The sequence below is a fragment of the Aythya marila genome (assembly GCF_965140915.1).
Source record: "Aythya marila genome assembly, chromosome: 1".
Lineage (NCBI taxonomy): Eukaryota > Metazoa > Chordata > Aves > Anseriformes > Anatidae > Aythya > Aythya marila.
The window spans coordinates 159,568,650-159,596,614 of record NC_139042.1 but is presented as its reverse complement, the minus strand read 5'-3'; the positions used below and the strand labels follow the sequence as shown (position 1 = coordinate 159,596,614).

Below are 27,965 nucleotides of genomic sequence, written 5' to 3'. Positions count from 1 at the left end.
TTCATTGGGTATTAACGAGTTGTATTGATCTTCAGAAAACAAACCAAACAAAGGAACACAGCTAAGACAATTTCAAAAACAATTGGAGAAATAATCTGTGAAGACCAATGCAGTATTTGATTGGAGATGAAGGAAGGAAGGCACATTTGCTCAGCATTAGATACTTAAGATACACATTCATGATGGTTGTAGCCAGCCTACCGCTGGCGGTTGAACCCAGTGGCCTCAGCCTCTGCATTAGCCAGCCAGGCTGCCTAGGCTTCCTTTGTAGGTAGCAGTGAGTGAGGCCCCTGCACAAAACAACTGAGAACACCTGAGTCAAGAGAGTCCTGATCTACTGGCAAAGGAAACTCTCCCATCTCTGTTGGACATCAGAGATATGTGCTTGGGAGGTGCCTAAGATTACATGGTGCCAATTATGCCTCGTATGTAAATTTTTAAAGAACTAATACATTACCTCAAGTCCTCTATGAAATATCATGGAGTCAAATAATTTCTGTTCGCTTCACTAACCAATAGTATTTTATTTTATTTTCTTCTCATAAATTGTCCTTATCTAGCTTTCACTTCCCATTCCTTGTACTGCTACCTTAAGATCATGAAAACAATGCTTCGTGGTTTGGCCTTATCATAGGAGAATCAAAACTGATATACAGTGAGAAATAGTGCTTACTAAATTTAAACATCAAGGCAAGCTGTTATCAACATGCAAGACAGCATTATTGTTATGATCATTTATTCATTATTCTTCTAGCGTACCAGGAGCTGTGCAGCACATACTGCTAGGTGTGCTCTCTGCCCTTTGAATAATGATATTTTGGAGTTCTCATGAGACTGAAAAGCTGGTTGATGTACTCTTGAAGCTTGACAAGCAATATTCTTATTTATCTTTTTAAAATGAGACAACAAAATGTAATTACCATTCTTTCTGAGCATCTGGAAAAATGTATATAACAGACATGAACAACTGCAATTCTTTTCCTCTGTTAATCACACTGGGTAGGAATACTTACAGATTTTATTGTCTGATTGCCTTCTTCATGTAATGTGATTCACCACCACAGTTGGGGATAAATGCTGCAGGAAAACTGCTGTGAAAGGTAAAGTATACATTATTCTTCGAGATGGTGCATTTATCTGTTTAGTAACCCTGGTTCATGGCTTTCAACAGCTATAGCCAGCCATGGATAATGTAATTTGTGTCAGCCCACAGGGGCCCGATAGCAGAGCAACTAGGACACCTGGCCAAAGAGCCAGAATGGTGCGCATGAGTCCTGCTCCGTATATGTGCTGACAGTGCTTCCCAGGGGATCCTGCTTTGAATGAAGGCTTAGTCATTCAGGCTGGCAAGTGGGCAGGGGTGATCCCTACAGCCTCATGACTGTTCCTGCTGTTTTCTGCAGAAGTGGGGATGCTTTAGCTGCACTTAGACTCTTGGGTCTCATCCCAAGACTCTGGTGGGTGGTGGATGTGTTTGGTAGATGCATATCACTGCCCTCTTATGGACAGAGTCGGCAGTGGTCAGAAATCCATTATCAGTCCCCCACAGCAAGGCTCACGGTGTGCCTCATACCTAGAAAGCCTCTGTGGTTCAAGCAGTGGCAACCTTATCTTTCACAATATTAATATTATTAAGTGCATCCAGTCACCAATACAGTCTTTGCTGTGCTGTGCTGCACAGGCCAAAATCTTAGTCTTGCTGAAGATGGCTATCTGGAACCCCCTTATTCAGATGTACAAGCTGCCCATGGAACCTACTGTAAAAGCAAACTAGATTAGGAAAATGGCAATATTTGCAAGCAAACTCAATAATAATATTTAACCTGGTAGGTTAGTATTGTGCAGTCAATCAAAACCAAGACTTCACAACTTCTGTGCTAAGGAAGAGAGAAAGTGTATTCTCATTAGCTGGCATTAAACCTCCCTGGCTATATTGTTGAGCTGCTACAGTTTCAGTCGCTCTCTCTCTTATTTATTTATTTATTTATTTAATGTCAGGCTGAAGCTCCATTACTCTGTTTGTGACCTCTGTCAATCAAACCTATTGGAGTTCTAGCATCAGTTCTGGATCAGGTTTTGAACACAATTCCCTGCAATAAACAGCTGCCTATTTTCTCTGTACTTGTGCACTGCTACCTAAGGTGCCCATCAGATAATGGCAGTTACATGCTGTAGCTCCCAATCCAGTGAATTACTAGATGCTGAAGAGGGAAGATCATGCCACCTCTTCACTCTGCTCCTTCTTCTTGTTGCAGAGCTTTGGCTGTCCTCTGCATTATCTCTACTACTCATCTGACTGTACAGTGAATTGACTTAACATGTTAGCCCAGCAGTAAAATAACCCCAACTCAAAAACTAAGTGGAGCTTTTTACTGCTTAGCAATTTGATTTGGCTTTATTGTACAGTCAGAGCATCAGAAGTAACACAAGAGAGGAGTTGAGGCTGTTTTGTTGGGAACAGGAATACAGACAAAAAAGAGAGAAAGGGAAAATGGATGAGCAGGACCATCACTTCCCAATGCAACCAGCTGTTCTGTCTTCTCCACTGTGCATCTAGCTGTACTCTTAGCATCTCAGCACCTCTCTGTCTGTGGTCTGTGGTTGCCATTTTACAGGAGAGAAAGTGAAGCACACATAGTCAGTGAATGTTCCAGTGTTAAGCGAATGAGCTGAGACATGGCAAGAAATTGGAGTTGGGTGTTGCAAACCCAAGGTGAGTGCCTGAACCCCTGGCCATTCCTTTTTACCAGGCGGTGCAACCAATCTTTCCTCCTCTGTCTTTATTCCTGCTCTTACATACTAACTGTATGTCTGCTTATAAGCATACAGAGTTATTTTAATACTCTGCTGCAAAGGCAGAGGTTTGGAATCCTTATCCTATCCTTTTATCTATGGAACTACTGCAAATAATCTTGCCAGCTAGGAAGTAAAATGGAAGTTGCCTTCCATTTGTTGCTGCCCCATTGTAGACTGACTAGTGAGCATCTGTGGTCCTCTGTATCTGTTTAGCTGCAACAGTTTTCTAATTTCTAAGCTAAATGTGCTAGCACTTGGATTTCAAAGTGTAGCAAAGTATTTCAAAGTGTAGCAAAGTTTAGCATATTCATATGCAGGAGTGCTTCTAACTGGAGTTTTTATGAAATGGAGTTTCCTTCATTGTCAGGATTGGGGATATGAAAACATGTCTTGCTGTTTAAAAGTCCTAAGGTAACATGTCCTGAAGATGAACTTGTTTCTACGTAATAATCATGTGACACTCTTAAAAGCCACTGTGCAGACTGTACATGACACTCAGGGACGTGTTTAAAAGCAGTGTTACCAACTTCCAGTCTGACGTGCCAGTTCACATGTATATATAGTAAGTCAGATAGAAGTGTCCTATGCTTAGGTCTCTTTAATTACCCACTTGTAAAATCTTCTAGTAGCACAGTACAAAGGCAGTAAACAGCTCATATAACACCTTGAAAATAAAGTAACACATTGGAGCTGAAAGCTTCTAAATTACAGCTTATTTGTTGCATTTAATATTAGCCTCAACTAAAATTTTTATTGGCTCTGTTTTGCTCAGTGAATGTAGCCTCTTCCACTTACGGAGTGCATCCAAAGAGACTGTGCTTTCCTTGTGCATATTCTGTAAGTATGTTTGCAGTATGGAATACTTGGTATCCACAATACAAGCTGTGCTATTTAGCTGTGATTAGTTACTTAAGTCACTTGTTATTATTTCCATTACCTAATTGGGGGAGACAAATTTATAATTAGCAGGGTGAGTTTGACTTTCTGAATAAGGCAGTAATTTGTGGGATGAGATTTAGCAGTGAAGTAGAATTAAGATATTGTCCCTTTTCTTAATTATATAGATCCTGTCCATAGCATCAATCCTAGAAAATTAAGTTACTCTTAATACTTTCAGAAGGGAACATATTAATTTTAAATACTGTATTCTATTAAAAAGGAAATGCAAATATGTTCTTGATACTAACTGAGAAATATTGTCAGTAGAGTTTGGTTTGTGTAGGTCTGTGTATAACATATGTACGATGAGTCTATTATGTACTTAGATATTTTTGATCCATGGGCCTTGGCTCTTGTAACCACCTTTAATTTGTACCTGAAATCAGTGATATAGCTGTGATTAGAGGCTGACAGTTTGGTACAGGTTTCTAGTCAAAGCCTTTCCTTGCTGGTAAGGCAGCTTTTCTGTGTTGCTTGTGTGGAACCGCTGAAATGTATTAGGAATTTTGACAATTAAGAACCACAAACTTGTTCTTTCTTCCACATTTGGTAGGACTGGAAGTCTTTCCAGGGATACATTTAATGTTAAAGTTGAAGTAGCAGTAAGAGTCTGGCCTAATTGGAGACTTCAGCTTCTGCTGAGTCTATATGGGAATATTTTACTCTGTTTAGGAATATTATCCTCAAATCTGGGCTGTTCAGTGTCAGTCATGCGGTTCTAAATATCAGCTCAGGCTTCTTTATTGTGCTGATTTTAATAAACATAGTCTCTGGCACCTCAAGATTTAGTTTACTCTGTATTTGGCTTACAAATTATGTTTTCAACTCCAGTCAGTAGAAATGAGAGACTGAGAATGGACTCAAATGGACTCACAGACTTTCTTTAGGTTGCATCTAGCCTCTCACTGACCTATGATGAGCATGAGGGGCTGAGTAGTGCTCATAGGGCAGTCTTGAACTCTGTTGGGCTCATACAGAATTGATAAGCTAGGTGTCAGGATGAATTATCACTCAGGTGCTTATCATTCTTCATGGACTACACAGAAAAACTAGTGTGACTGGGATTCCAACTTAGAGGTCTGCATTAAATACCTACTGCTAGAGGTCTTTTTATTTTCTTTTTTTTTTCCTTTTTTTTTTTTTTCTTTTCACGTTGGCAGTAATGCTAATGAAGATCAATTGCATAAATAAACATTCAGCACATCAGTACCAATCAAGAACTACTATGGAATTTACTCAGAATATTCTGATCAGGGGTTGCTCTCTTTGTCAGTTATTTTGAATAACATCTTGAGGTTTTTTTTTGACAAATACAGAAATACAGTGAAAAATAGGAAAGCTGGATCCAAAGTAGGTGAGTTGATTCCAGCTTTGTTCAGGCTTGATCTAAATCTGAAGAGAGTGCCTTTCCACAAGATGCTGGGTGGAGACACCCTGGGTTCTGCTGCTCAGCCAGTCTGGCTATTTCACTTGGAAAATTCTGCTTCGTTTATGCTTCTGCTCAGGCCAACTTTGTGCTAGCTTCTGCTTTCTAACAGATGTGCAGATTCACCTGGCTCCTATATATTTGGTAGAGAACTCCCCTCCTGAGTTCAATGGATGTGAAAATAGAAAATAAGCAGTACTTATTATGTCTTTCATCTATATCTGCATACTCTGTTAAGTCCTTGTACAGAAGTTCCCCTTTTAGAGAGAGGAAATTGTAGTTGTGAAGGGGCTGGACCAGGAGCTGATTCTTGCTTCTCCGAGGGTTGGGCTTGGCATAGAATTCATTAATCTGCAGCTCTGGCTTAGGCAGGCATTATCCTCCCTCCTTCCTCCTCCTTTCCTTTCCTCCACTTGGCTGCTTGTCCTTGTCTGGATCTCACCCCACCATGCTAGCAGAGTTGTGAGTAGAACTGCTGAATAAATTGGACTGGGGAACTGGTCCAGCTAAAAAAAGATTATTATATTGGAGGTCCAGATTATATTTCAGCTGAATCACTTCCTTAGGAGACTACACAAATGTTTGTGCTGGGAGGGCAGTGCAAGAAGCTGGATTGGACATGAAGTAGGAATGGCTTCAGCTAGCAAAAACATCATGGCTGCCAAAGCCTCAGTCACAAGAAAGTACTCTCAGAGTGAGGGCAAACCTGATCAAGTGACCTGATAGACTATTGGCAATGGACCTGCTTTGAACAGGGAATTGGACTAGATGACCTGCAGAGATCCCTTCCAACCTGAAATATTTTCTGGTTCCATGATACAAACTTAAGTCCTGTTTCAGACATCCTTTGGCTTTCTAAATTTGGCACCTCATCTTTTGAATTTATCTGTGATGCTTTTGCACTTGTATTTTTTCAAGAGATGAATACAGAGTTAAGATCACTACTGTTCAAAAGAGGTAGAGGCCTTCTGACCATCTGGTATGCTGAACATAGTAAAAGCCAGAACACATCCATCCCTGTTTTCCTTAGTAGGAGGAACACACTTGTGACTTTCCTTTACTCTTTTTTACCTTTTTCTTAAGTAAGAGTTGCGAATGTGGCACTGAGTACTGTTGTATTTTGATTTGTTACAGCTTAATTGTAAATAATGTGAAAGCTGAAAGGATGTTGTCTAGGCAGAAACATTAGACAACCCCCTACCTGTTCTATTGTCACTTTCTGTGATACCCATGCTTCTGAGCCTGTTGTTGCATAGCAAGTGGCAAAGCAGGCAGTGCCTTCAGTGGTGCAGGACTGTCCCTGACAGCCATTTATCAGCTCTCTGGTTCAAGGCCACCGTGTGTTGGAAGTAGATTGCATGGGCATGTTGACTGTATACCTACCTCTGTTTCCTTTTTGTGCTGTGATGCTGGTGTTGAGACCAATGTTTATTTTCATGCACAAAGCAGGGAGCAGAAGACAGCGTAGCTTTCACTGTAGCTGCAGCAATGCAGATATCAAAGAAAGTGCTGAAAGTACCTGGAGATCCCACACATCTGATGCATCCTCTTGGGTATTGCAGCTCTGGCAGCCCCTGCTATTTTCCAATGGGATAGCACTCAAGAAGACCACAGATTACTGCACAGAGATCCAAGGCCAAAGATGAGTACTATGTCTAAGCACTCAAGGTGCTGTGCCTGACTTTTTTGGCAGTCTGCACAATTTCAGTTTTAAAAAATATATATATCTTTTTAGTATGCATGAAAATATATGTGGGAGACTTTATTCTAAACTTTTTCTGTGGCTTAAGTGAGAAACAACTCCAAGTATGCAAAGGAAACTGGAATGAACCAGTTCGAGGGTGATATACATGTAAATGTATCCAAGTGGGTATTTGTAAGAAATGGTGCAAGCAACTACAGCTCTGCTTGTTTGACATCCAGAAGGGGATCCATTTATGGATTCAATGGAGAGGCATAAGTACTCTAATACATTAGTCACCCCATTCTGAAGTAGATATATAGATTAATTCATACAAGTTGTACATTCTGAAGTAGATATATAGATTAATTCATACAAGTTGTACTCCAGAAGTGCCTCTCCACTACATTTAAAAGGTTGTCCAGATGACTAGCTCAGATTTGCCTGTTTACTTAAAAGGCATCTAAAGTTTTAGTGAAATGAATATCACCCCTGGTTTACTGCAGGCCTAACTCATGTCCAGCTTTAATTTGGGGATGTGAGAGCCTCATCCTGCTACTGACATGAATATGTTAGCTCTGTCTGGATCTTAGCCATATTGAGAGAGAGATATACTGACATGCAGAGCCATGGCAGAGGCAGGCAGGGGGCCATCAGATATGCAAGGGCTTCATGAATTTTGTCTGTCACAACGTGGGGAGCATCCATGCAGGGGGACGTGCAAGGGATTGTCAGTAGCTGGTGCTGCCCAGACACAGGATCTGTGGGTCACTGGTGGCATCTGAAAGGTAGGAAGAAGCACTGCAGTAGGTTGGTCTGGGAGAGGGATGCTCCTAAAACTTTTTATGACAGCTCTGCCTGCATTTCTTGCATGCCAGCAAACACTGCTTCTGACCCAGAGTGAGGCACGTAAGTTGCATTGCTCAGAAGCTGACAGCAAGTTATCTGCAGCATGTGAAGGATATTTTAGAGCAAGAGTGTTTCAGAGAAGTATCGTGTAGGGTCAGGACCTCAGGGGCAGCTCAGGGATGAAGTCTGAAGAGGAATTCCCTGGTGGCAGACCTGATCCCAACCAAAATCTCTAGCCAGTTGGCCTTCTCCATGCCAGCACAGCTGTTCATATCACCATGTAGGAGAGCAGACTGGGAAACTGATGCCACAGAAATATAATGTGTTCTTTATTATTTTGCCGTGTTGTTTGCTGTCTTAAATGGCTCTGCTGCCAGTTGTCCGTGGTGAGATTCAACCAACAACCCTTGCACAAAGCTATTTTTCAAAGGCTCAGTGTAGCCCATTGGAATGAATTGCTCTTGAATTGCTTGAAAGAAAGGTCTGATGCCTGTAAACATTATTTGCACAAATAACATGCTTAGTGAGAGAGTATCTGAGGCCGACCAGGTATCTTACTTTTGTCCCCCCATTAGATTTCTGTTGCCGTCCAGTCAAGTCATTCTTGCTGGTGACTCAGGTCTTTGCATGTTTCCTGGCTACCCTTCAGCCGCTCCTCAGAGGAGATACGGAGTCGTGACAAGCTCCTTCTCTGAGCATGGTCAGCCAGGCAATGTCGCAGTGCCTTTGCTTATCGTCAGTGACCTCACCGGAGAGACTGAAATCGATCCTCAAGGAGGACTTGCTCTTTTAAGGGAAGTCAGTGAGCCTTTACTAATTACTGGTTGGCATGATATGTGTTGGTTATTTGAACTAGAGAGGGCAAAATCCCTTGGGCCTGCTGCCCAGGCTTTATGAGTTTATTTGGGGGTGGCTGACAGCTTGCTGCCCCGGTGCTGTGCCTCATCCTGGACGTGCAAGGTGACTGAGTCAGCTGCTGCATCACCTCAGTTTACATCATGGTTATGTTCTGTGGTAGAAGAGGGCTGATTCATGTCGATTCACCAGCAGCTCAAATGTCCACGCAGTTTGGGCTGGGCAGAAAGCTGGGGCTTTACTTTTCACCTTTCGTCCCATCTAAGGCACGGGCACCTTCACCGCAGCCCTTAGGCGATTTGAGTACAGGGGGATCCACTGCTCTGCAGAGCACAGCTGGCAGTCCTTCCTGCTCACCTCAGCACCCTTCTGCCAGGGACTTTCTTGGGTCTGCAATCGCAGGAGCATAATTCTGGTGGGCTCTTGCTGTGCTGCCAACCCCTGTATGTCTTCATTTCTTCATAGCTCACTGAGTGAAATCCCTTTTCATTCCCACCCCTACTCATCTCCCCGGCTCTGCCTCTGCAGCTGTGTGTGAAGCAGCAGATTAAACCCTATCACTGCACTGCTGAAAGTCAAAAGGAACTTTATTTCTGATGGTTAGCTGCACTCCTGATTGTGATACAGTTGCACTCCTGGTGACACTCCTGATTGTGATAGAGTCAGTGGCACAGCCCCATGGTGAAGTTAGTAGTGGACAGGAAACTGCCTGGTGGCTTTGTCTTGCAGAAGACAAAGCTTTGTGGGCTGAAAGGAGTCTGTCAAAGGGGCTTCAATGTACGAAGGGTGGGAGATCCACAGGATCTGCTCAGAGAGGCCTAAAGGACATGGTGGGGCAGGGTGAGAAGAATGGCCAGAAAGGTGGAAACGAGTGTGTGACAGCTTAGTGGGTCCAGGCAAGACTGTGAGTGCTGTCAGAACAGAGACAGGGCTAAGAGGAAGCTTCTCCAGGGAGAGCTGTGCATCAAGTCAAGGAGGGGAGCACTGGAAGAATATTGTTATCTTTTGTTAGATGTATTTGGAAAAGTTCAAAGACATTTCTAGGCACATCAACTTTTCAGTGGTGCAGAGATGGACTTGTGGACCTGAAAATCTGGCTGCTTCCCCTCCCCCCCCCCCCCCCCCCCCAAATATACCACTTAATCAAAAAAAAAAGAGGACCTCTCCTAACAAATGTTGCCTCTACCCTGAGACCATCATAGCTCCAACAGCAATGCTATTACAGGCAGAAGTAGAGACAGAATGAAATGTGGGGCACCAACAATTGAATTGGAGGAAAAATTCAAAAGCAGCTCTTTCTCAAGGGTATGTGAAAAACAAACCTTCCTTATGCAGTCTCTGCCCAGCAGTAGATTTTACATCCTCTGTAGTTCCTAGAGTTCAACCCAGTTTATCATCTAAAAATGCTTGCCTGTTTGTTACATAGCCAGATCCTGCTCTGCTTTCTCCAAAATTAGCAGGGCTTCTCAAATAGTAGAGATGACCAGGATTGGTCCCTTCCTGTTGTCTTTATGCACAATTTCCTGCACAAATTTTTTGTTTACTGCATAAACTCCTCAAGCTAAATATGTCCATCAACTTATGTGTCATGGCTCTGTCCCAACGCTGGCCGTGGTACAAACACTGCGTGAAGGAAGTCTCCTAGTGTATGATAACACACTGCCTTCGTGTTTCTAGTTTACTGCAGGGTAAGTGATGGTATATGATTTCAGGGAAGACTGCTGATCTGCAAACTCTTCAGGAAATTGTAACGTTCACTTAGACACTATCCTTAGTCTGAATATATTAACTCACTGCCGAAAAGACGGCCACAATTTAAGTTAATTGTACAGTTGTTGGAAACAATGAAAGAAAAAAAAAAGGATTCTCATTGTAGTCAGTCCTCCCACTCATGGGATCAGCCAGTTTCATATCCTTGCTGTCTCACACCACAAACCAACGGGGAGGAAACAGTAGTTCCTGACTCCTTTTTGAATTAGAGGAGGCAAAGGAAGGACATTTTTGTATTCTGCACAGCTTTATTTTTTAGCAGTAAGTTTGTATTTCACTACAATTTTCAAGTGTTTCACGTAACATTACCACAGCTATCCTGAGAAATATCAGCACTGGAATTGTCGCTTTATTTTAAGCAAAGAAAACGAGACAAAAATAAGTGAAATTGAAGGAATTCATGTCAGGATTTCCTGTCTCTATGTTTAGGCTTAGTATATTAGAACCTGTTAAATGGGGAGGCGAGCTAATTGCAAAAGGCTTCTTGGTAAAATGGAATCAAAGGGTAATACTTCCAGACTTTTTCCTCCAATTTACAAGGTAGGGCTGTGGAATAGGTAACCAGGCAGCATTCTGTTACATCAGTCCTCAAATCTGGAGAGAGTAAGATAAGGAGAAATGCTCTGTTTGCCTCTGAAATGCTAGTGGCTGATTCTGAAGGATCCCTGATCTTGTTGTTGATAGGAGGAAGCTCTTCTTAGATGAAAGGACCCTGTCTTGGAGATTATGGTCTTGGCCGCAAATCAAGGCAAGAATGAGATATCACTGTGCAAAGAAGTTTTCCCCAGGCATTCAGGAGGGGCTGGGAACCTTGAGTAGCTATTGACTTTGAGTAGCCTATTCACAGGCATATGTTCCCAAAACAGAGGTTTCTACATGCTATTTGGAGACAAATGCTGGTGAAAGCATACACCAAAAGGTGGCACCGCATTAAGGCCAGCAGTACTGCTTAAAACAGCAGGCTGTTTCCCCTTGCTTCTTGCAGTCAGCCATTCCTGTTCTTACAGAAAGCTCCTAACAATCCCAACACAAGCATTTATATGACCCTGTGGCACACTATATTGGAAAAATTGCTTTTTTTTTTTTTTTTTCCCAAGGGCTGTTTTTCAGCTGGATCTGTTCCCTGATCTGGTTCACCACATGGCCACACAAATATTTATGATGGCACAGTACAGCAGATGATCTGGGAGTGATGTGGGAGTGGGAGAAATCAGGGGCTGCTTTATTGGCAATCTTGCACACTTAAAAGAATACCAAATTGTAGCTTAAGGAAGAAAGGAAAAGTAGTGGGGTGACACATCTGAGAAGAAGGGTTGAGGCATGTGCATTCTTCCCCAGAAATAAAAACACAGCTTCAAATGCCAAATGGTGCAATTACAGGAGGTGAAGATCAGCTAGCACAGCCATTTCAAATAGTGCAGTCTGCAGGCAGGGACATTTTCAGTATTTCATCCATCCCAAAACCTCACTTGGAGGGAGCTGGGAAGCAGAAGATGCAGACGGTGGATCAAAACAGCTGCAAAAGCAGTGGGTCAGCATGCAGATGAGTCCTACACTCCCTTGTGATCTGCAAGAGCTGTGGTGAGATCCTATGGGAGAATATCACCTACAAATTATTCATCACAATTTTCTTGCTAGGTGGAGCTGCTTGCAGTAGCCTTCTGTGCCTGGCACAGCAGCCTGGCTGAGCCCTCATGGGAAGATGACGTGGGGCTCCCTGCCCTACCGGCTGCAGTTGTACACCCTGCCTTGTGTCACCTTGCACTTGGGCTTTTCTGGCCTTGGGACAGGTGCCCTGTCTGTACCTGTCAATACCTCTCAAAAAAGACTTTGCTGGGACTTTGGATGTCCTCTGGCAATTGCTTTAATATGTCTGGTTTTTATGCCAAAACATCCTAGTTCCAGGGCATACGGGTGGAGAGGAAAGAAACTCAGTAACTGTTGTTTTCTGCTTTCTGAAGCTCTACTGTGTTATAAAATGCTTCGGAGATAACTCCCAGTCCAGCAGGGAGCTCAAAAGACACTTCACCATTGTTAAATTAATGCAGTTGGCAAGTCTGTTCAGAGCCTTACAGCTCTGTGTGCTGAAAGGCTTTGCTGGACAGGACAGCAGTAAAAATGCTGGGCTACATCTCTGCTGCAGTCTCAGGCTCCAGTTCATACTTGCTTTTTTTTTCTCCAGGACCCAAAGTACAGCTTAGACACATCCAAGCTAACTTGTTAACTCAGAAGTAAAGCTATAGGGCAGCACAGAGTTCAGGAAAAATTCCTACCAGAACATCTGGGTGAATGAAGCAGCATTGAGCTCCTTGGTGCTGCGGGTTGTTGGTTGTCTCTGCCCCCCAAAATTGGGTCTTTCCACACTGCACAGTGTTTGTGGGGCATTCAGTCCATTATGCTGTGAAGGACAGTGCTTCTCACGTAGTAAGTAGAGATAAGTTTTCCCCATTTACAACTGTCTTTCAAAAGATTTTCAGGCCCCTGTTGTGTATAACCTCACAGTTACACAAGAGGTGAGGTGAGGGCATTTCTGCTCTGCGCGCAGTGTCGCGGAGGGATGGGCCCTGTGCAAGGACTTAGCCTGAATGCCAAACCTGATTTAGTGTAGAGGTTCCTCTATTTTTGTTCCCGGGGACACAAGAGCCAGTTCCTTTCGGAAATGGTTTGTAATAAATGAAGTTCTGAATATCCAAGTGACTTCTCATTTTTCACCGGCACTTTGTTTCAGTAGATACAGTTTCAGTCAGTACTTCCCTATCTTTTAAGTGAATGATGTTGTTATACCTCCATTTCTTCAGAGGCTCTGAGGATCTGTGGTGAGATCAAAGATTTCGACTGCTCTGTGATCTTCATTAAAATGGAGAGACAATAGGGAGTGGGCTGGCTCAGGCAGTGAAAAGTTCTTTAAAAATCTTTGTCTCTTCAGGCCATAATAACTGAGCAATATCCCAGCTTGGGTAGAGGATGCAGGGCAAGAAGCAGAGCAGTGCCAGAATCAGACCATTGGCTCATTTCTTTCTTTTGCACTTTGGGAGGGTCCTTTCCTGAACATTAAAAGTTCTGCGTTGCCCCTGCATCTGGCTGATGAAACCTGATGGGAAGGAACAGCCTTGGGAACAAGTTTACAGTTCCAGCTGCTACAAATTGAAGAGCAGGATTGCAGGGTCTTTAAAGCTCCGAATGAAAAGAAAGCAAAAACATCCCCATCCCCGAGGAGGTGTCCGGTGCCCCCGTGCCCTGCTCCTGGTTGGGCGATGGGACAGGCCCTGCCCTGGTGGAGCCACGGGGAGCCCCCAGCCCCAGGAGGCCCCCGGCCCTCGTTGGGCACTGACAGCAGGTCTGCTTCTGCTGGAATCCAGCCAGTGCCTTTCTGCGGGCTTTTTCCCGGTGTGTTCTCAGCTACATGAATACGTCTGAGCTGACTAAAAATATTCTTATCTATTATTCAATAATCTCTTCATCTTTCACCTTGCTGCTGGGTTGCTTTGTAAAACTTTAACAATAAGCTCAGCTGATTGAAGTGCAGATAAGGAGTCAGCTCCTATGTGCAGATTTTTGCTGGGGAATGGTTTGTGAAACCCCCACGTATTCAGTCTATCTACTAGTTTCAAGACCTACAGACACCACCACATGAAAAGAGGGTGCTTGTTTGTTTCCACAAATGTTTCAAGTATGTAATATAAGACAAACATGTTATTTAGCTTTTATTTAAAAATATCCATTGCAAAAGCACTGAGCTAGACTCCAACAGCCAGGAATAGCAAACGAGCTGTTCGTTATGTGAAGCAATGTTCTCAACAGTGTTTTCATATTATCAAATATTTTCAATATTTTTTCATTTCAGTGATTCTTCTTCATCAGTGTCAGAATGTTTGGTGAATGCATTTCACAATATTTTCTTAGAGAGTGTGTGACAGCCACACGTTTGAGGCTGGAGGAGGAGGAGGAAGGAGGGAGTTACCTCGCGTATAAAGGAGAATACTGGAGCAACTTACCTCTCCCAACCCACTTCAGATTTTATGACACAATTTGCGTTTTGGAAATATGCCATTTCATTTTTTTTTCTCCAAGGGAAAAAAAAAAAGGCAATACATTTTTCACTGTGACGAATTATCATTCTCCATCCTGCCCAACCTGTACGTGTGCTACATGCAGGCAGTGTAACGCTGTCTCATGGAGGCACTTGTTCAGGAGTGACAATGGAAGTCTAATCCAGAGCACGATGATGGTTTTGGTCTGAAACACACTCCTACCTACATAAGGAAATTTCACCACAAAATACCTATCTGAGCTCTTGCCCAGTGTAGATAGGTGGATATCTGGCACCTTCTGCATTTTTGCCATTGAGGTGGCTGTGATAGCAAAGGCTTCTCCACTCTTAGCAAGGAATTGCTTTCGCATCAGACATCCCTCTAGGTCTCCTGTGTAAACAGGACTGAAAGCGAAACCATCTATATTCTCAGTATTTCCCTGAATCCAAATTCTGGAGGAAGGAAGGGTTAAAAGCATTTAAAGCATTAAGAAAAAAGTCTTATTAATTAAAAATGAATGAAATCCATCTTAAGCCTCTTTGGCTTTAGCTATGCTGAGAAAAAACAACACTGAATCAACTCATAACTTGCAGAAAATGCAGTTGCATTTAATGACATGGTAGCTTGTCACAAATTTCTGCCCTTGCCCATTCCAAGGACAAAATGAAGTTTAATGTTGTGATAGTTAGAAAGCATTTTACCTCATACATTTAACGCTGCATTTTCCCAACGTAGCGTTGGGCTTAGTTATTCTAATTTTATCTTCAGTAATGGGTTCCTAATTTTATTGTTGTGGCCGTTGCTCCCTCAGGGCATTTGGAAATGAGAATCGGCATTTAAAAAAACCTTAGCTATAACAGACTTTTAATAATGAAATCAATGAAAGGAGTATTCCTGACTATAAATCCTGAACACTTTAAGAAGGACACATGAAGCATCATTACCATTTGTTTAGTGCTGAGTTTTCTAGCCCTGTTGCATTTAACCACATTTTTGTCCTGAGGATATTCTGCCCAGATCTGCCAAAACCCATTCAGAAGGGCTGGTGCATGACATTTTTTTTTTCAACCAAAAATCGTTCGTCAGATGTGGCAGAGTCCAGGAAACCTTTTGAAATAACAGAGGATTGTGGTAACCAGTGTAGAGTTGTGGCATTATGACCAAGAAGCTGCTTTGAAGTAACAGCAAGCCTTTCCTCTGACACAGAAATAGGTGCAATTTTTCCATCACTTCTGTGGGAAAGTTGGTGACACCAGATGTAGGAGGAAGCATGTCTATGTCTAGGTGGGACTCTGGGTTTCCAGCAGCTCTCTTCAAAAAGGTGATCCGTGTCTCTGTATGTGTGCGTCCCTGGGAGATGGGCTTTTCTCCTGGGAAAAGTCTCTGGGTCTCCTCACTGGCTGCAGCTTTTCTGCTCTGTCTGCCCTGTGCCTCCCCAGCACCTGTGTCTCAACCACTGATGGCATTTGGAGGTAAAAGGAAAGCCTTGGTGCCACAGCTCTGGGATGGCCAGGTGCTCTCTTCCTCTGCTGCCCTTCTCCACATCAGCAGGGACCATCAGTAAAGGTGTCTGTGGGCCCCACGTCTGCAGACTTCTCAATTCCCATGTCTGTAGATTACTCAAGTAGGATAATGTGTTTAAAAAAGGATTATCTTGCTGGCTCTTGTTTGCCAAATATCAGCCTGGAGCAAGTTTTTACAGCCGAGTTGCAATGGCCTGATAGCAGTGTTTATGATAGAAATTCTGCCAGCTATTTAATGCCAGGAACGCGCTGGTCGCTTAGTCACTGGAAGACTTTGTTGTCAGAATGATTTTTTTTTTCTTTTTTTCAGATGGGAATATGTTTGGTGAATATTGCTTGGTGCTTCTAAGAGCAAAGGCTCCAGCTGGTTAGTGGTTAGCCAGCCCCACGGGCACTGCTTGCAAACGCCCCATGCAGCTCTGCCAGGAACAATAGCGGCTAATGCTTGCGCAGCACTTCTCCTTGTCAAGCCGATCACAGCGGTGGTGGCACCCGCGCTGCACAAAGCTGTGGGTGCTGCAGAGCTGCCACCACAGCTGTCTGGTAGTACAGGGCAGGAAGGGGGTGGTGGGATGCAGGACATATGCTGCCCATCGCTCCTGCGTGTTGTGTGAAGAAGAACAGCGCATCCCAGCACAGGCACTCAGCACTTACCAGGGCTAGCTACCGCATTGTGCCCACCTGGAGGTAGGACTCCTCTATCCTATGGACAAGCATGTCTTGGGATATTTTACATGGGAAATATGGCCTTGAAGTACCACAGCTATGGCTTCCTAAACTCTTTTTTTACTGCTCTTCATGTCACAGAATCAGAGAGTGGGGATTTGTTCCTTTAAGGCAATTTTTTTTTTTTTTTTTTTTTTTTGATTTCTCATCTGATTTCTCACACTTGGAGCACTTCTGGGTAAAGAATACCAAATATGCAAAACTATATAGTACTTCTACAGTGGAGTTACTAAGCCCCATTCAATCTTGTGCCCTTGAGCAAAAATTAAAAAAAAATAATGACAAGGCAACCTCATGGCAGTGGACTTTGCCCTCACAGAATTGCAGGATAACCTTTCTGTGGATATGCCCTTGGGAGATACTGAGAGCCAACAGCCTCACATGTTGGTATGGACAAAAGCTACCTAGAATCTAGACTAAAAGGAAAATGTGTTTGCTGAGCTGCTCTCGGTAACACAACAGCTCCTACACCAATGTGTTTGTTGTCATTGGCCTGGTACAAGCAGCAGGGTATGTTCAGCTCAAACTCAGTCATATAAAAGAACATGAAAAATGACACTGTGATCCAAGACCACGGAGCTTCAGGTTACGTGGTACATTGCCTGCTTTCAGTTAAGCTCAATTCGAAGGAAATTATTGCCAGTTGTGTTTCATTAGTGCATTGAAAAAAGGCTGCGTTTATGTTTTCCAGAAAGTTGCTGAATCACATCACTGTGCAGAATATGTTCCTCAAATTGTGTCTCTCCAGTAATGCAAGGAAAAAAAAAAAAAAAGGCAAACCCGTATCAAGACATGAAACCCTTTACATGGGTTAGTTAAATAAAAATAATACCACCTTTATTTAAAGCCTTGTGTTGCAGTGCCTGGGAGTTGAAGGGCATAGAGTGTTCCTCTTCTGTTCCACTGCTGCATGACCCTTGCTTAACTATTTATGCTGCAATCCTAAAACCTGCTCTTGCTCCCCAGGAGACAAACACTGAAGTGTTATTAGACCTTAGTGCGTGGGGGAGAGCTCTTAGTATAATTTTAATGTATAAATATTGTATGCTCTGTGCCTGTTAAGTTTTACAGACACACAAGTTAGCTGGTGCACACTCTGGTGGCCAGTCGTTCTGCAGAAGGAGCTCACAGGTATGACACAGTAAGTAGCACGTGTGTTTGCCATGCACTGTTTGCCAATTTCTCATTTATTCATAGTTATGTTTAAGCTGAGGATGCATATACTCAGTTACACATCTTATAAAAGTCATTACTTCCAAACAAATGTTTTTCAGTTGCTAGTCCTTCGATTTCAAAGGCTGAATCAAATCTGGGGTTGTTTGCTAAGATCGACTTTCTGTCAATTTTTTTGGTTACAGCCCCCATCTCCTTCAAATATAAAAATGCCTTATCCACTCTTTTTTGAACAATAAAATGCAAAGTGAGGTGAAGTCTCCTGATACAGATCTGTATCATGCTCAGCAAATGCAATTCTGACTAGGCTGGGCCTTCTGGGCTTTGCAGTTGAAAAAATAACTACCAACTTTCTGGGCTGACAATAACTATATCCACGGGTTAAAGGTTTCTATTTTTTTTTTTTTTTTCTCATGTAAATTAGAATAAACATATTTGATCTGTTGAAAATCAGGCATATAGGCTGTAGTCACAGGAACAACTCTGTGCTATTTCTGTATATTCTGTCTTCTGAATGCCATAATAATATTGATTCTGCTTCATACTGCTGCCTTTATGTTGTCTGTGACATACAGTTAATTATTCATTTTCTAATTATTCTTTTTGTTCAACAGAATAGTAGGCTTTACTTACTGCATTCTTCCCTCATTTCTAGGCAGCTGTCTATTGCTTAGGGGGATGAAATTCTTCTAAATCAAGGAATCACAGAATCACAGAATTGTCTAGGTTGGAAGAGACCTAAAGATCATAGAATCCAACTTCTGACTAGCAAGTCCTCCACTAAAATATATTGCTAAGTTCAACATCTAAACATCTTTTAAAGACCTCCAGGGAAATCTCCATCCTGCAATGTGCAGAGAGAATGGGATGGAAAAGGCCAATGACTGCAGAAGAGGGAAATCACAGCAATTTTTGACTCCTTCCTGGGCTCAGGTGTGAACTTGAAGATGTGTAAAGGAGGAAAAGAAGGCAGATGGGCAGCTGCAGCCCTCTTGCCCATGCCCTGGGCAGGTAGGTGTTGCTGCTGCCCCTCCTCTTTGCAGGGTAACTCGATCTAGCCCTAGGGCTGCTCCCTAAGACATTTTCATCCTCTGGCTGTCCTCTCAGGGTTATCACAAGCTGAAAACGGCTGTCACTCAGGAAAAGCGGGCGACATGCTCCCTCTATTGGCTTTTCTGGTTGTTGCTCTCATGAGCTGGCTGTCCAGGGGATCAGAGCCACATGCAGGTTTTGAAGGGTGGTGAAAACTCGTGAGTGCGTTTATTTTAAATTTAGAGATGATTTTTGCATGTTTATATGTATACATTGGACACATGTTTCTCTATTTATGTATGTTCGCTAACACCCATGTATATAGCTACTTTTCCTGCAGAAGCCACATATGGAACATTTTTTACTGTTTAGTCTTAGTCTTTTTTGAACCAATTTATTATAGTGTTTTTTTTTTTTTTTTTTTTTTTTGGTACGAATTTTCTGTTAATGGCATTATGACAACACACTTTTGATTGCAGTCTACCTTTATTAAGGAAAGAGACCATCTGAACCAAGGCATGCTTCCTTGGTGGTGCCAGCAATCCTGACTGCTTTTCTCCCCGCTGCATCCCAGGGCCCGACCTCCTCAGTTGCACCAGCACTGCAGTTTCTGGTGTCACTCTGATAACAAAAGCAATCTGGATTAAGAACATCCTGTAAATAAAAAAGATGGTTTGTAATTTGGGTCAGCTCAGTGACCTGCAGCAGTTGCAGGGCTGCATGAGTGTGCAGAAGCAGCCTGAGGCAAGGCAGGGAGAGGAGGATGATGTTCCCAAGCTGGTGTTGCAACTGATTTCCCCCTCTTTGAAAGTACACCTGCCAGTGTGCTTCTTTTCTGGCATGGATATCAGAGGGAATTCCCCTGTAGTGCCTGAAATAACACTTCAGGGAAGAACTGCACATCTGTGAGTTATATATTAACAGTCACAGGTGACTTTCAGAGGGTGGCAGAGTAACCATCTCACTGAATTACTGATTAAAATAATGGCACTTTTTCCATTATGCAGAGCACAGATATTAACACCTAGGAAAATACTGCCAAACTCTTTCAGTTGAATGGTACCATTTTCAGTTCCTTCTTACTTTTGTAAATGTAAATAAATTGTTCAGAAGTTTTCAATGATAAATAGATAGCTCTGGCTGTTTCTTGTGGGGAGCAGAAGGGAGAAGGCAGGAAATGTTTTAGCTAGGATGTCGAGGGCATTTCCAAGGAAATGTCAGGAGAGTAACATACAAGCTTGCTTGAGTTACAGAAAAAAATCTTAGCAGTCATTCAGTGTTGTGCTCATTTTTCCTTCTCCAGGTCTGACCTTGTTCTGTGTTGAGCACTATTGGAAATCTGCTGCAGCGAAGTTTATGTACTTATGTCACTTAGGACACAAATGAATGGCTTTAACTCAAGCTTAAAAGCAAAACCCTGCCAAAGATGACAAATCTATATACCACCAGTTAAATGACTAATGATTTATTTGTCTTTGAAGCTTCTGGTGAAAGCTGAAGCATAATGAAAGAAAAAATAATGTAAGTTACATAACATCTCACATACGGAATTTATAATGCTCTGATTTAATATGGAAAAAATGTTCTTCAGTGGTTATATATGTAGATATAATGATGATAATTTTATGCACAGTGCACATTGGACACCAGATATGTTCAGGAGATTAAGCTTTTTGACTAGAGAAGAAACATTCACAGAAGAGCCTTTTTTGGTCAATATATTCCACTACTTAATTAAAAGAAATCTTGGTCATGTTTCAATTCAATTGTTTGGTTTTCAAGAGACATATTTTGACCTTCAAACATACAAAAAATATCCTTGTTTTAAACCAGCATATTATCTTGACATTCATTAAAAATTGATATATATATATATCTTTTTTCCAAAGATCGTCTTGTTTGCCTAGTAATACATTTGCTTCAGATTGGATGTTTGGAATTGTATGGAATTTGTGTAGCCAAGGATTTAAGCACGCTTGCATAATTAATAATATGAAACAAAGTCCTTGTGGTGTTGAAGCAGTTATTCTAACAAGAACTCAGCTAGACAGACACCTGCAGAGACTCTTCAACTCCATCAATATGGGAAGCATGCTCTGCACTCAACAAGGCAAAATAAGAAGGGATTTGGGTGATGAAAGGCTGCTAATAAATACCAGCCATCACAGGAGATTTAAGGGTGGACCATATTCAGGGCAGTATATAGTTATAATTATAGTTGGGGAGGGAAGGGCTGTACATTAGGGATAGAGATATAAGGGCTCATATGTAAGGGTAGCTGATCCACCCCTTAGAGTTGCTACCACTTCACATGGGCCAGCGTTGTCCTGGGTGATGAAAGCTGTATCTCCTTTCATCACACCCAGACTGCTCCAAGAAAAAGAGAAGCATAAGTAAGGGAGAAGAAGATAAATAATTCTGCATAAATAGCTGGTGCTGTGGCAGCCGAGGAGGCAACCAGTGACAGGGGAGAAAGGTGAAAGGCATAGAGGATAACCAGGATTAGGTCAGAGTAAAGACTGAGTAAAAGCAGAGAGAGAAGCATAGGTACAAGAGGTTAGCCCACGGATGAATGATGCAGGGTTTTTATGCAATGGGTAGAGTCCAGGATGTAAGTGTGCTTAGGAGTAGAGTGGTGGTTATGTTTGGATGCAAGGGCATGGTATGTATATGTGCACTGCAGACACTGAATGCTGATGCCAGAAGCCTGCCACACATATCAGTCTTGGAATTGCTGCCAGTTTGCTGAGTACAGTGTGTCCGAAGGATTATTACATGAGATCGCAGTTAGTAGCATGCAAAATGTAGCATGCTGCATGTAAGTCATACTTGCAACTGATGTTTGGGCAAAGAAAGGGGGAAGGAGATTACATGTGACAATTTTGATCAGTCTTTTAAATAAATAAATAAATAAATAAAGTGCTTTGTACTTGGCCATAGATTAAATTTGTGTTGTGATGAAGAGACAGTAACATCAATTTCCACCTCCTGGAGTTGTTTAACATGCAGGCTTTGACAACCTCATTTCTCCTCATGGGAGAAAGAATGTTAAGAAATTCCAGCGTTACCTTTCGAATGGTTATGCCACCATGCGACTGTATTGCACCACCAGGGCCTTGCAGAGTACAGTACAATGCGAAGCTACCCAGGCTTAAAAAGGCTTGGGAGTGACATATTCTTTACTGTACGCATGACACCATCTCAAAAAGGAAGACTGTGCTTATCATGCTAGAGGTGATGGGAAGTTGGGAAGAGTTGTTATGAACTTAATTTCAGCAATGATGTGGTTCAAATAAGAAGAAAACCATTACTGTCATTGTCCTCATTGCCACTTCTACCTGTAACTGTTCTCTTTCATTTCAGAAGAGGCAATCCCCACAAACAGCAGAATGAGCAAGTTTCCTGTGTATGAGCCAGAGCAACATCAGAGCGGGATGTGCAGAGCAGCTGGTGTGGCTGTTTGGGCCACTCGGCAGGACCAAGAGGACCACGCTCCGCGCTGGCTGCAGGGCAGAGGAGGGAGCTGCCAGCAGCCACCTCTGGTATCAGACTTACACAAATCAAACCATGTCACTGCTGCATAGAAAATACCCACATTTCTTTCTTGAATTGATGAGAGGAGCACTGCAGATGTGAGGACGTGGACAAAAGTAGCCAGTATTTCCTCTCCTCTCTACATGCTAATCAGCCATGCTAATGGGACACTGGCTAATCCCTCTGGCTTTTGAATTGAGAAAAGAAATGCTCCCAGTAACTAATGAATCATCCCTTTTAGTACATGGCATGCATGACTGCATTGTTAAAAGCAGCCTTAATCACTCACTGAGAAAAATGATATTGATCATTTCTCCTTTTTAGAGATGTTGTTAACTGTAAGCCTCGGGAACTCTGACTCACACTCGCTGTGTGCTGCAGCAAGCCCAGAATGACTACAGTAGATTTGTAGCTAGTTATAGAAGCCCCCTGAGTCTTATTCTTTGTGTCTTCCTAGTATGGCTATAATTTTGAAAGATGCTAGATTTCTTGGCTTTGTACCTTTCTAGGGATCTCTAGTCTGCAGACAGATTTGGACTGAACTTTACACCAAAGTTTGAAGAGGGGATGTACTTTAGGTAGGCAACTGACTTCTAGTGAGAACAGAGCAGAACAGTTCCTGAACTGGAGGAATGGTACACTCCATTTTGCCTTTAGTTCTGCACATCTGATGGACAAGCTACACGTGCAGCAGTTCATCCTGCTTTATGAGCATAGGACTATGTATCAACAAGACAGTGGAACGAGGAAGAAGATTTAATAAGCATACATTTAAAAGTCCTTGACAGCTTCCTGGAAAGAGACTGAATGGTTATGAAGTGAGAAATACACTCTGTTGTTGTCTAGGAATTGCCAATGGCAGAGCAAACAAAGTAAATAGAGAAAAACTTTTCAACCTGATGGGAAAAAACATATCTGTTGTTGTTTCAAATATAGACAGATGTACTGATAGAGGTACTTGTGCATTCCATGCATAGAAAATACCACACTGAAGGACTGAAGATTGTTACCAAAGCCAAATGGTCAAGTTTTCAGCTGTTGGGGAAAGCAGGAATCAAGACAGCCCACATCCTCTTAAATCAGCCCCTTTGTGCACGTATATGTATTATATGAGTATCATCTGGCTGAATTATGTTATTACAACCAGGTTATTTATTAGGCCAGGACCTGAACTTGTTAATTGCTCCACAAATGCACAGGAAGATCTGGGGCCTCCACTAGGGGCATGTAAGGACAGTTCTGACTGTCAGTGCCTGAAAGGATGCTTGCTTTTACTGACGCTTTCTGTTATTTCCCCTAAACAGCCCTTCTCATTCACTCTGTGCAGAGACTGCCCCCATTTGTTGCCCAGTTCTGACACCGAGTGACACGCTGCCATCCTGCAGGTCCCCGCTGTCCCACCGCTGCCTTCCTCAGCTGCTGGAAAACGCAGCTTGCCTCTGCTGACAGCAGACTCTCAGGAGGCAGGAAGAGGGTAAAAAGGCAGCCGATGAACTAACGATTGCTCATGTAACCAAAAATGCATGTGTGACAAGACCTCATCATGTTTGAATGTAGCTGGGGGCAAAGGTGATGTGAAACTGCTGACACAAGCGGCTGGGGTGGAGGTGCCTGGATGCTGTGCGTGATGCCCCCTCGCCTGTGCTGTCTGGTAGGCTGAGGTTGGTGACACAGCAGCTCGGTGATTTGTTGGGCGCTGTTCAACTGTCACAGCTTTCTGTAACAAACAAGTGCAGGGCAGAGTATGCTCAGTCCCTGAAGTCCACAGCAAAGAGGTCTCTTCAAAGGGACCACGTTCACCCACAAAGGCTGATGGCCTTTTATTTTCTCAGCGGGCCTTTCTGGCAGCTCCATCCCTGCTCTCTGAGGAGAAAGGACAGGAGGCACTCCCTCCAGGACCAGTTCAATGTAGGATTAGGATCCACTTGCATGCTGCCCAAATGCAGTAGAGTATTTTTGATTTGCTGCTGTGAAACATCAGCCATAAAAAATAAGTGTAGGCTACTCATTAAATGTAAATTGCTAATGATGATGGGGAAAAACAGAGAAAAAATATCTCCAGATAAATGGCATACTAAAGGTACTCAATAAAGGCTCTAGTTACAATCACGTGGTCTGCTCTTTGAGTTGCACTGGTAGAGGTGGAAAGGTGAGAGTGGCTCAGAGATCCTGTGCTTTAGCCAGGACCCCTGGGACACATTTGCTTGATCTGTAGATCAGACAATCGTAGTTTTCTCTCAGCATCTTTGCATTGGATTGGAATTGGCATTGCATGGCATTGGATGATTGTGGTTTTGTTTCTTGGGCTGCCTTTGCTACAAAAGTTATTTCCATCTAAGAAATATCCTTTGCTATATGGAATGGAAATGGGATTTGTCTAGTGACAGTCTCACTCCCCTTGCAGGTTGCCTGATGGATGTGGTCACTGGATGGATGCATGCTGTCATGGGGGAGCAGCTGCCGGGACCTGCCCTTGTGTCAGCTCAGCTCTCAGACATAAACTGCCGTCAGGAAGCAGATGTTCCCAGTGGTATCATGAGGAAAGAAATGACAGAGGGAGCCTCTGGAAGAAGAAAGAAATGACTGGGGGATACCTCTGGAGCAAAGCCCCAGTGACCACAGGCTGCCAGAGTTGTTGCAAGGTCTGACTGCCCTGAGGGTGCAGAGGGTGCAGAGGCTCCGGTAGAGCTACAAATCCCAGCCATCCTCTGTGGTCAGTGAGAAATACCAAATAGTAACTGTACAAAGTTCCAGCCTCTACATAGTTTTCTCTCAGTAGAAAATAACCTGGCTCTTGGCAAAGAAAAATGGACTGACCTGTTTTAATCATCTGTAAATGTTTTCACGACAAAGCAACAGTTACAGTAGCCAGCACTTGTTCTTTGTAAGTAGGGTAGCAGATGTCAGGAAACCAACATCTTTAATAGCAATCTGCAATGTGATGTTTGAATTCCTGACTGCAAATTCAGCTTAAGGTCTCCGTAATACTCCTAAAATATACTTCTGGTTAGGAACATCATTCAGCATCGTACTTTCTGCTCAGATCTGAGAGTACTTTTTAATACTTGCTTTTAGTTACATTCATAAAAATAGTAATTAAGCATCAATGGGTCCTTTATAATACAGGACTCTTGGATCACTTCACTAAATTACTCAGTACAACTAATTGCCCAGCACTGCACAAGGCCCCATTTCTGTTTCAGTGGCCTTCTCTGCAGCCCCCCAGTGAGATTGAGATATCTCCTCATCTGGTATCCCAGTATGTAAGGTGTAAGATGGTGACTCTCAATAGACTTGAGCTTTTTCCTCCTAGATCCCATGCATGTCTATGGGCAGGCCCAGGTCTTCCTGGAAGACCTCAGAACTGGACCCTGGGGTCACTCTGGCTGTCACACTCATCCAGGCCCACTGCTGTGGCCTCTCACAGTCTGTGACATCTACAGTCTGCCTTTCCTTGTGAACAGAGCGTCTTCATTACTCATTACTGGAAATCTCAGTATTTGACCAGAAATTGCTAATATGAATTAAATATGCCAACTTCAAACAGCACACCTGTTTCCACTTCTTACTTCTCCAAATCACCTCTCGAACTCTACAAGAGATTTTGTTTTTCTAAGCACATATTCTAGCCAGTTAAACCACCACCACTGAGACATTTTGCAGGTTGGATGGTTTTAATTGATTTTCCAAACTTTAATCTTAAAAAGATTTTTTCTTTAGAATATGCTTTTTCTTGCTTATTTGGTTCATAAACTTTTTTTGAGGCAGAGACTGCCCATGCTATGGACTTGTATAGTATATAATATCCAGTTTTGGAAGAGCCATTTTAGTATCATTACAATGCCAAGCAGTAAATAAGGAGTGAACACTTATTTTCTGAGCATATGTATCAATGCCATTCCTTCAAGTGCTCTCAAGAATCACTTATTTCTCCTGCATTGTTCTTGCTGTTACAGCTACCTAACAGCCGTCCAAGAAAGGACAGGTATGGAGGCCAGGCCATGGTTCCACTGGGTGGTAAATCTGGCTTCAGGGAACTTAAATGCAGATTAGAAAAGTTACCAGCGTGAATTATAAAAAATACAAGTCTGGTGCAAACTCATCCGACCTAATAATTTAACATTGTTTTAAAGCAGTAGCTTGCTTTATTTATTTATTTATTTATTTATTTATTTTCTGGCCAGCTTTATAATGGACATGATGATTTCATTTTATTTATTTATTTATTTATTTATTTTGCTTGCAATCAACTTACAGTAAGCTAAAAGCATAAAACTTCTTTAACACTATATCCCACACTCCTGGTAGTTCAGAAGAAACAGAAGCACATTGGTGCACATATATTTGATTCAGATTAAAATTGTATTGTCAGTTGACCCAGTAATGCATATAGCTGGCATTAATGAAAGGAAAGCCTCAGCTGTTGAAGGGTTGATTCTTGAGAATGATGTAGAATTTCATCATCCCACAGGAAATGCATTTGTTACTTTTCCCTTCATTGATTCCCAGTGCCTGTTTGTCCTAGGCTTCGGTAAACACTCTTAATTTTTCATTTGTAACTTAGCTTTTTTTTTTTTTTTTTTTTTTTTTTTTTTTTTTTTTTCTTCCCCACACTTTATGTAGTGTTTATGAAATTGCAAAACTTACCTGCTGCATGCCAGGAAAGGCAGATCAAGAATGAAAGGTCCACTTCATTATTCTTTTAGTATGTACATTTTAACATTAACAAAAAAAGAAGGATTAAGTAAGAGATTTTTAATCCTGCTTTGGTTATTCCCATCATCCTTCTCCTCATCTAAATCATTGCTACCATTGCTACACAGACAGGTTTGGCTAGTACTGCAAGAAAATCAAGGGTTGGTCAGCAGGGCTTTTAGCAGTGTAACACCGTGCATCTTAAAAACAGCATTTTGGATCCTAGATGCCGTAAATTTCTGACATTAAAATACAAATTCTGAAAGACTTTGAGAGGTTAAATTTATAATAATAGATGCCACGAAGCATTGTGTTGTTACTCTAGGCCTGTAGGAGTATTTGAAAGCCTGGAAACCTCCTTTTAGAGTCAAATTTTGCCCTCTTTATTTAGCAGCCTCTACTCTGACCATTAAAAAATATTTAACTGAATTGCTGATGCAATGCATGTACACAGTGACTCCCAACAAAGCCAACATTTATTGCAACTGCTTACTTACAAAGCCATGAACAAATCATGCATTAATTTTCAGAGAGAGTGAGGACAGTGTTTGAATCAGTGCTATATGGACCTCCATATATTTAGAAAAAGCTTGCTACTATGTTTGTTTAATTTTGTGTTTGAAAACTACTGCAGACCTTCAGCTTTTTTTTTTTTTTTTTTACAATTATTCAGAAGGGTTATCAAAACAATGCACATAACTATTATTGCAATCTTTACATATCACATTGAAAATCCATCTTCTGTTTCAGCTTCAAGTAAATGAGCCCTAGTAAGATTAATGTAAATGATCAGTAGTACTGGCATCCCCTACAATCTGCATAACCAAGAGCTCCTCTGGTTATTTCATTTGGAATTTTAAGTATTTTGCTGAAAAATCTTTGAAATAGCCTCAAGCATGCCTAGAATAATGGAGAATAAGCTTGTGTCTAACACC

The 27,965-nt window shown here is 42.2% G+C and overlaps 1 long non-coding RNA gene across 3 annotated transcripts; it reads left to right on the top strand.

Moving 5' to 3' along the window:
- Window positions 1-3,407: 3,407 nt before the first annotated feature.
- LOC309885879 lies at window positions 3,408-26,262 on the top strand. 3 transcript variants are annotated; one of them, XR_014318865.1, is made up of 5 exons: window positions 18,594-18,780; window positions 18,877-19,019; window positions 20,105-20,322; window positions 22,165-22,343; window positions 24,740-26,262. It is a non-coding gene; the product is annotated as an uncharacterized lncRNA (long non-coding RNA). The 3 variants fall into 3 exon arrangements; XR_014318863.1 differs by lacking the exons at window positions 18,594-18,780; window positions 18,877-19,019 and adding an exon at window positions 3,408-3,633; XR_014318864.1 differs by lacking the exon at window positions 18,877-19,019.
- The last annotated feature ends 1,703 nt before the right edge of the window (window positions 26,263-27,965 follow it).